The 8,310-nt window shown below is 43.5% G+C and overlaps 1 pseudogene across 1 annotated transcript; it reads right to left on the bottom strand.

The window, feature by feature from the left end:
• Positions 1 to 645: 645 nt before the first annotated feature.
• On the bottom strand, positions 646 to 2,359 carry LOC311117607 (annotated as a pseudogene). The gene is made up of 2 exons: positions 2,337 to 2,359; positions 646 to 2,220 (listed from the first exon to the last, which is right to left on the bottom strand). The product of its transcript is annotated as an uncharacterized misc_RNA (transcript).
• Between the last annotated feature and the right edge of the window lie 5,951 nt (positions 2,360 to 8,310).

The following is an 8,310-nucleotide window of genomic DNA, read 5'->3' as shown; positions in this document are numbered from 1 at the left end:
AGGGCTCATTTGAACATTATCTGGATGAATAGAAGACCGCAGAATTAGTGAGCTTTTACTTTAGGGGTCAATGAAATAAACTTGAGTTTCACAGATATTTTTTTTTTTTTTACATAATCCACTTTGATAGGTTGTGTACAGTACACAACCTAAGTCAGAATGCATCAGAACCAAAACCATGCTGTGGGTCTCCAACTGCAGGGGGTGAATGAATATCATTAATATTAGGCCCAACACTGCTTCAGGCACATTTATTGCAGAGGTCCAGTAATGCAAAATCTTATCAAATGCCAGCATACGAAAACTCATGCTGGACCAATCAACCTGATGACCACAATACAGACGTCAAAGGATTTGTCTGAAAAAGTTAACGTATACATTAAAACAGCAAGACTGAATTTAAGTGGAGTCAAATTGCATTTATTAAAACCATTGAAGTAGAACGCCTGGCATCACTTCATGGTCTCAGCACCTAGAAGACAAATGTAGATTAGGAACAAGTAAACATGACAGGCTGCCCAATTATCAAGAGCAGCAAAAAATAAAAAGCCTGTGTAACCCTAAACAGCTTAAGTAGCATAAAATAGAGAACGCCAATCACTTCAACTGGTGGCTACAGCGCTCACTTTGTCATGCTCCTATCTACTACAGCTCAGGACTAGTGGTGGGGCCTTTCTGCTTGGCAGGTGCAGTGTCGTTTGGCTGTGGCTTGCTGACATTTGAGCTGGGTTTGTAGCAGCTAGGGGAGGAGGCACTACTCACACTACGAACAGGGTCTTGGAGCCGACGGATAGAAGCGCCACCGTAATGTTTTGGGATGATGTGGATGGAGGCTGGGGCCAAGCTTTGAGAAGTGGCGGAGGTGCCACTGCTGGTCCCGCTCTGGGTAGGGCCATAGCTGCTAAAGAAAAGGCTCTGGGTAGGTCCTCTGGCAGAGCTAGGGATGGACTTCACTGCATTGGGAGTATTGCTGGGCTGATAGCTTTGCCTGGGCTGACTGGGGACAGGTTTAGAGCCACTTGGCTTCTGGATGGTGGCAGGGGCATTCTGGATGTAGGTTGAATAACTGCCAGCTCGGGAAGAACTGAAGAGGCTGGCGATTGGCCCACTACTGGCAGCATAGCTGGGCTGGTAGCGCCCCATCTGACCAGACATTTGCCTATGGTTGCTTTGGGCAGATGTAGTGCCACTTGGCTTCTGGTTGGCAGCAAGGACATTCTGGCTGTAGGTTACACCACCCCCACCCTGGTTAGAGGTAAACAGGCTTTGGCTTAGTGTTGCACCAGGGGTAGAGATGGGTTTATAGGCGCCATAGGAGCTTCCACTACGCATAGAGCTTGGGCTAAAGAGATAAGATATAGAGGCCAGGCTAGACATAGGGATACTGCTGCTTCTTGAGGTTCCATCTATTCTCTGGTCAGAAGTTTGGGCATATTGACTAGAGGTTGAACCACTTCTACTGGCAGAGGCATATCTGCTCTGGTGTGGCTTGACATAGTGGGAGAACCTGGGCTTGTACCCATTTGTTGCACTACCGCCTTCAGTAGAACCAAAACTCAGAGGAGCTGGTCTAAATGAAGTTTTTAAAGAACCATGTGACGGAGCTTGAAGGTCAGGGGTGTAAGCAGATCCCCTTAAATACTGGTAGCTTCCACTTTGTGCCACAGAATTCTGGGGGGATGATTTGATTAAACGGCTTCCCTGAGAATTCTGAACAGATCCAGAGCTGTGTGAATGAGGCTGAAATGGACGAAAGACTTTGGGCTGGATTCCCTTTGCTTCCCATCTTGAAACTGTCTTCACTTCACTGGGGTTGGTGACACTTTGGCCCGAGGTTCTGCTGACAAGGGTGTCACGCTTGTTGTGGCTGAGAGGGTTTCCACTGGCTATAGAGTCAGAGATGTCTAACGTTCTTGGGGCTGGCTGGAGAAAGATTGGAGCAGAGCCGCCGAGGGACAGTCTCTGGTTATGGGTGTTGGGTCCAGTCCCTCTCGGAGTAGCGTCACTCTGGACTGAACCTGAAGTACTAGAGGCTGGTCTGATTTGATCCTGGGGATAGCCATCTAAAAACAGATTGCAGGAAGTCATTAGATTCAACTCCAAACTTAAGAGGCTGGTTGACAACAAAAAAAAGACAATGTTTGTGTTGTTCATGCCTTACCACGTGAAGCCCAAGCAGATTGTAGATGTCCTGAGAATATGGTGCAAAGCAACACAATCCTGTGAAGAAAATAAGAATTCAGTGCCTGTGCAACACAAGTGAAGTTACACATCAACAGCACAAAAACAATCAGGACCCTTGCAGTACATCAAACATATCATTCAAAGACTCTTACCCCAAATGAATTCCAAAAGCCATATCTAAGTACCCACAGACAAGCCACCATTAAGTAGAACACATTAGCCGACTTTCTGCCTTGTTTAGCTGACATACCAGCTGGGTGTGTATTTATTGCCTGAACCTGCAGTTGCCATCCAATCACTGGCTCATTGATTGATCACGTTCAGCTGTATGTCTTTGTGGAGAGAACAGATTTTAAATAAATCGAGGCGAGGAGAGAGGAGGTGAGAAGTTAAGGGGAGAATCTCAATTGCTTATTCCTCGCGTCCTCTCTTCTCACCTCCTTCTCAAAATCCATTGAAGGAGAAGATCAGAGGGGCGGGACCTCTGGCTTTCTCATCCAATGGGTTTTGAGAAGGAGACAAGGAGAGTGGACGCGAAGAGTATGCAATTTAGATTTTTCCAATGAGAGACTTAAGAAATTCACCCAAACAAGAGGGTTATCGTTATGACATCACAATGACATTCAGCTGAACATGATTTAAAAAAACATTTTTAGTCATTTAGTAGACGCTCTTATCCAGACAGATTTTTTACCTAGTCGGCTCGGGGATTAGAACCAACGACCTTTCGGTTACTGGCACAACGCTCTTAAACACTAAGCAACCTGCCGCCCAAACATACACAGCCAAACATACATGATCAATCAAGCAAACAGTGATGACGACTGCATATGCACACAGGAAGCCCAATTATTATATTTTTTCCACTAATTGACCAATCACATCAAATATTTTCACATCCACTCTTTTTCAGAGCAGATCAGATAGTCAAAAGACCAATTAGCGAAAAAAATGATCAGAATTGGGCTGCGTGTATAAACACAGCCAAACATACACCCAGCTGATATACCAACTACACAGTAAAGGCAGTAAAGATGTGTTTAGACAGGCAGCCCAATTCTGATTTCCCCCCCACAAATTGGTCTTTTGACCAATCACATTGGATCTTTTCACATCGGATCTTTTCACATCAGATCTTTTTCAGAGCTAATCAGATTGGTCAAAAGATCAGAATTGGGCTGCCTGTCTAAACACAGCCCAAGTCACAGAGTAGGTGGGCCTAAGTTTGCTAGCTGGCAGCTATTGCATTTTTTAGTCTGTGGGTGCTGTAGCACTTAAACGCCCACACCAGCAGAAATTGTATTTGAACGTTACAACCCTCCAGCATGGCATTGTTTATTAATCAGAAACAGCTGCAAAATTATTCCATGGAGCAATTTATAATAGGGTGTGAAAACGTATGATTTTGTACCTCCACTTTTTTTTTTTCCAGAAAATTATCATTATCCATTGGATAATTTGTCAATTTTCACACTTTTAGCTAGTTTTGTATTCAAAAAGAATTAAAAAAGAATAATATATATATATACAGTGGGGGAGAAAAGTATTTAGTCAGCCACCAATTGTGCAAGTTCTCCGACTTAAAAAGATGAGAGAGGCCTGTAATTTTCATCATAGGTACATGTCAACTATGACAGACAAAATGAGATATTTTTTTCCAGAAAATCACATTGTAGGATTTTTAATGAATTTATTTGCAAATTATGGTGGAAAATAAGTATTTGGTCAATAACAAAAGTTTCTCAATACTTTGTTATATACCCTTTGTTGGCAATGACACAGGTCAAACGTTTTCTGTAAGTCTTCACAAGGTTTTCACACACTGTTGCTGGTTGTTTTGGCCCATTCCTCCATGCAGATCTCCTCTAGAGCAGTGATGTTTTGGGGCTGTCGCTGGGCAACACAGACTTTCAACTCCCTCCAAAGATTTTCTATGGGGTTGAGATCTGGAGACTGGCTAGGCCACTCTAGGACCTTGAAATGCTTCTTACGAAGCTAATCCTTCGTTGCCCGGGTGGTGTGTTTGGGATCATTGTCATGCTGAAAGACCCAGCCACGTTTCATCTTCAATGCCCTTGCTGATGGAAGGAGGTTTTCACTCAAAATCTCACGATACATGGCCCCATTCATTCTTTCCTTTACACGGATCAGTCGTCCTGGTCCCTTTGCAGAAAAACAGCCCCAAAGCATGATGTTTCCACCCCCATGCTTCACAGTAGGTATGGTGTTCTTTGGATGCAACTCAGCATTCTTTGTCCTCCAAACATGACGAGTTGAGTTTTTACCAAAAAGTTATATTTTGGTTTCATCTGACCATATGACATTCTCTCAATCCTCTTCTGGATCATCCAAATGCACTCTAGCAAACTTCAGACAGGCCTGGACATGTACTGGCTTAAGCAGGGGGACACGTCTGGCACTGCAGGATTTGAGTCCCTGGCGGCGTAGTGTGTTACTGATGGTAGGCTTTGTTACTTTGGTCCCAGCTCTCTGCAGGTCATTCACTAGGTCCCCCCGTGTGGTTCTGGGATTTTTGCTCACCGTTCTTGTGATCATTTTGACCCCACAGGGTGAGATCTTGCGTGGAGCCCCAGATCGAGGGAGATTATCAGTGGTCTTGTATGTCTTCCATTTCCTAATAATTGCTCCCACAGTTGATTTCTTCAAACCAAGCTGCTTACCTATTGCAGATTCAGTCTTCCCAGCCTGGTGCAGGTCTACAATTTTGTTTCTGGTGTCCTTTGACAGCTCTTTGGTCTTGGCCATAGTGGAGTTTGGAGTGTGACTGTTTGAGGTTGTGGACAGGTGTCTTTTATACTGATAACAAGTTCAAACAGGTGCCATTAATACAGTTAAAAACCCTACAATGTGATTTTCTGGATTTTTTTTCCTCATTTTGTCTGTCATAGTTGACGTGTACCTATGATGAAAATTACAGGCCTCTCTCATCTTTTTAAGTGGGAGAACTTGCACAATTGGTGGCTGACTAAATACTTTTTTCCCCACTGTATGTATACACTACCAGTCAAAAGTTTGGACACACCTACTCATTCAAGGGTATTTCTTTATTTTTACATTGTAGAATAATAGTGAAGACATCAAAACTATGGAATAGTACATATGGAATCATGTAGAAACCAAGAGTGTTAAACAAATTAAAAAATATATATATATTTGAGATTCTTCAAATAGCCACCCTTTGCCTTGATGACAGCTTTGCACACTCTTGGCATTCTCTCAACCAGCTTCACATGGAATGATTTTCCAACAGTCTTGAAGGAGTTCCCACATATGCTGAGCACTTGTAGGCTGCTTTTCCTTCACTCTGCCATCCGACTTACCCCAAACCATCTCAACTGGGTTGAGGTTGGGGGATGATGGAGGCCAGGTCATCTGATGCAGCACTCCATCACTCTCCTTCTTGGTCAAATAGCCCTTACTCAGCCTAGAGGTGTGCTGGGTCATTGTCCTGTTGAAAAACAAATTATAGTCCCACTAAGCCCAAACCAGATGGGATGGCGTATCACTGCAGAATGCTATGGTAGTCATGCTGGTTAAGTGTGGCAGACCAGCAAAGCACCTCCACACCTCCTCCTCCATGCTTTACGGTGGGACCAAAGGACAAATTTCCACCAGTCTAATGTCCATTGCTCGTGTTTCTTGGCCAAGGAAGTCTCTTATTATTATTGGTGTCCTTTAGTAGTGGTTTATTTGCAGCAATTATAGATGATTTTCTAATACAAATGTTGTGAAATGATAAAGGTAAAACATAGTAAACATGATTGATACTTTGTAATCCAGATGCATGCTTGAATAGTGAATATAGTCCATGCAGTGTGTAACTGTTCTTTAATGTGTGTATGTATATTACTTTTTAAGAAAGTGTCTGAGTCACGCCACCAATATAATAGGATAAGAGACAGAGGCCCAACCTAGAGAAGCGCACGTAGCCCTTGTAAGGAAACTATGCGTGGTACTTGGACTTGGACTTTGGAAGATGATGGTGGCATGACATCGAAAGATGTTAATCATGTACATATAAGGGAATAACTTTGTAGGTTGTATAAACATGACTATGTATAGAATAACTATCTTCACAGTAATGACTCGGAACGTCAGGTTTGAAATGAATGCTTATTTTAGTAATAATACTTGTTCATGTTACATTGAACAACTTTAGATTCTATAAAACAATAAAAGTAAGTTGCTTGCGAAAAGTCAGTATAATCACTTGACACTTGACATAACTGGAGACTTTTGTCTCTCCCCCCAGTCGCCAGGCATTCTGGAACTTGCAGTCAAAAGAGTAATTCAATACTAACCAATAAAACAAAGTATGTATGTACTTCTCTCAATCTCCAACACACAAATTCAAATACAATTACATATGTAAATAACTGTAAAAAAAATATCTTTAGATACAGCTCAATGAATGAACTTAAACATTAACTCTGTAACCCATTAAAGTTACAACATCCTCCCCCCGATGAACAACTGTGTTCATCTAAATCTCTAGGCAGTATATCAACTGAATAGGTCTCCTCAACCAAGTCCCTGAAGCAGTACGAACTGAACATGACCTAACTAGGCCATCTCGGCCTGGAAACAGTTCCTCAATCTTTCCTAGTTTCCAGGTTTGTCTGGGTGTGTTATCTTCTCCAATGAGTACATCGTCACCCGCTTTCAGCGGGGTGGGCTGCGGCGTGTCACAGCGGTGTGCTGACATTAGATCCAGCAAGTAGTCTCTTCGCATACTGTTCCAGAAACTGGTCACAATTGTCTGCCTGTACTTCCATCTGCGTGTCATTTCCTCATTTTTTAGCGTTGGGTGCTGAGTGTCAGCTGGAAATGGCTTTGGAGGCAAAGAGGTTAGTCTTTTACCCACCAGGAAGTGTGCTGGGGTCAGGGGTTGTGGTTCATCCACTTCATTGTGCACGAAGGTCAGAGGCCTAGAATTTAGGATAGCTTCAACCTCTGTCAGGACTGTGACATCTCTTCAAAGTTGAGTGAAGCTCTCCCAAGAACCTTTCGCAGGCATGTTTTCACTGACCTGACGAGTCTTTCCCAGAATCCGCCCCACCAGGCTGCTCGCTCGGCAATGAACCTCCAGGTGATGCCCCCTTCTGAGAAGAATGCCAAGAGTTGGGGCTCTTCGATTGCCTTCCACAGCTCTTTCAAGTCCTGATCAGCTCTCTTGAACGTTTTTGCATTGTCTGAGTAGATTACCTTGCATAATCCTCTCCTTGAGATTAATATTTTTAGAGCTAACAGGAATGTCTCTGTTGACTGATCTGAGACCAGTTCCAAATGCACTGTTCTGGTTACAGCATAAGTGAACAGTGCAATGTATGACTTCTTCACAGCACCATTTTCTTTCACATAGAGCGGTCCTGCAAAATCCACACCTGTGACTTCGAATGGTGGGGATTCAGTTATTCTGTCTTTTGGTAAAGGCACAGAGACCTGCTGTCCGGCCCTTGCCTTGAATCTCTTGCACACTATACATCTTGCCACTGTGCTCTTGACTAGCTGCCTAGCACGCAAGATCCAGTATCGCTCTCTGATTTGTACTAGAGTGTCTGTTGTTCCAGAATGCATCACCTTCTCATGGTGGTACTGTATCAGCATTTCTGAGTATCTGTACTTGTTGGGCAGAACCCATGGGTGCTGCTCTCTGAATGTTAAGTTGGATTGTTGCAGTCTTCCTCCTACACTGAGTAGTTCGTGTTCGTCCAAGAACGGTTTCAGTTCTCTGATTTTACAGTCATTGTTTAGGCTTTTTCCTGCCTTCAGCAGTTTGATCTCCTGTCCGAAACTCTGTTGTTGTGTTACCTTAATCCAGTACTTTTCTGCATCGAACAGTTCGTCAGCAGTCAGTTCACCTTGCATCTTTATGTTTGTACGAGCATTGGCTATGAATCTCTTTATCCAGGCGGTGACTCTGAACACTCTTTTCAGTTTGCTGTACCTTTCAAGCTCCAACACAGGTTCAGTAATGTCTGTGCTGTTTGCTGCGAGTTGTACAGTAACCTGGCAACTGGACTTGAGTTCTGTGTTTACCTCTTCTGAAACCTTGTTATCATCAGTCTCCTCGGGCTGATTGGGTGATGTCAGAATTCTGGGTCC

This window comes from Coregonus lavaretus (assembly GCF_964263955.1).
Source record: "Coregonus lavaretus genome assembly, contig: HAP1_SCAFFOLD_4252, whole genome shotgun sequence".
In the NCBI taxonomy this organism is placed as follows: domain Eukaryota; kingdom Metazoa; phylum Chordata; class Actinopteri; order Salmoniformes; family Salmonidae; genus Coregonus; species Coregonus lavaretus.
This window is presented reverse-complemented; position numbering and strand designations above follow the sequence as displayed.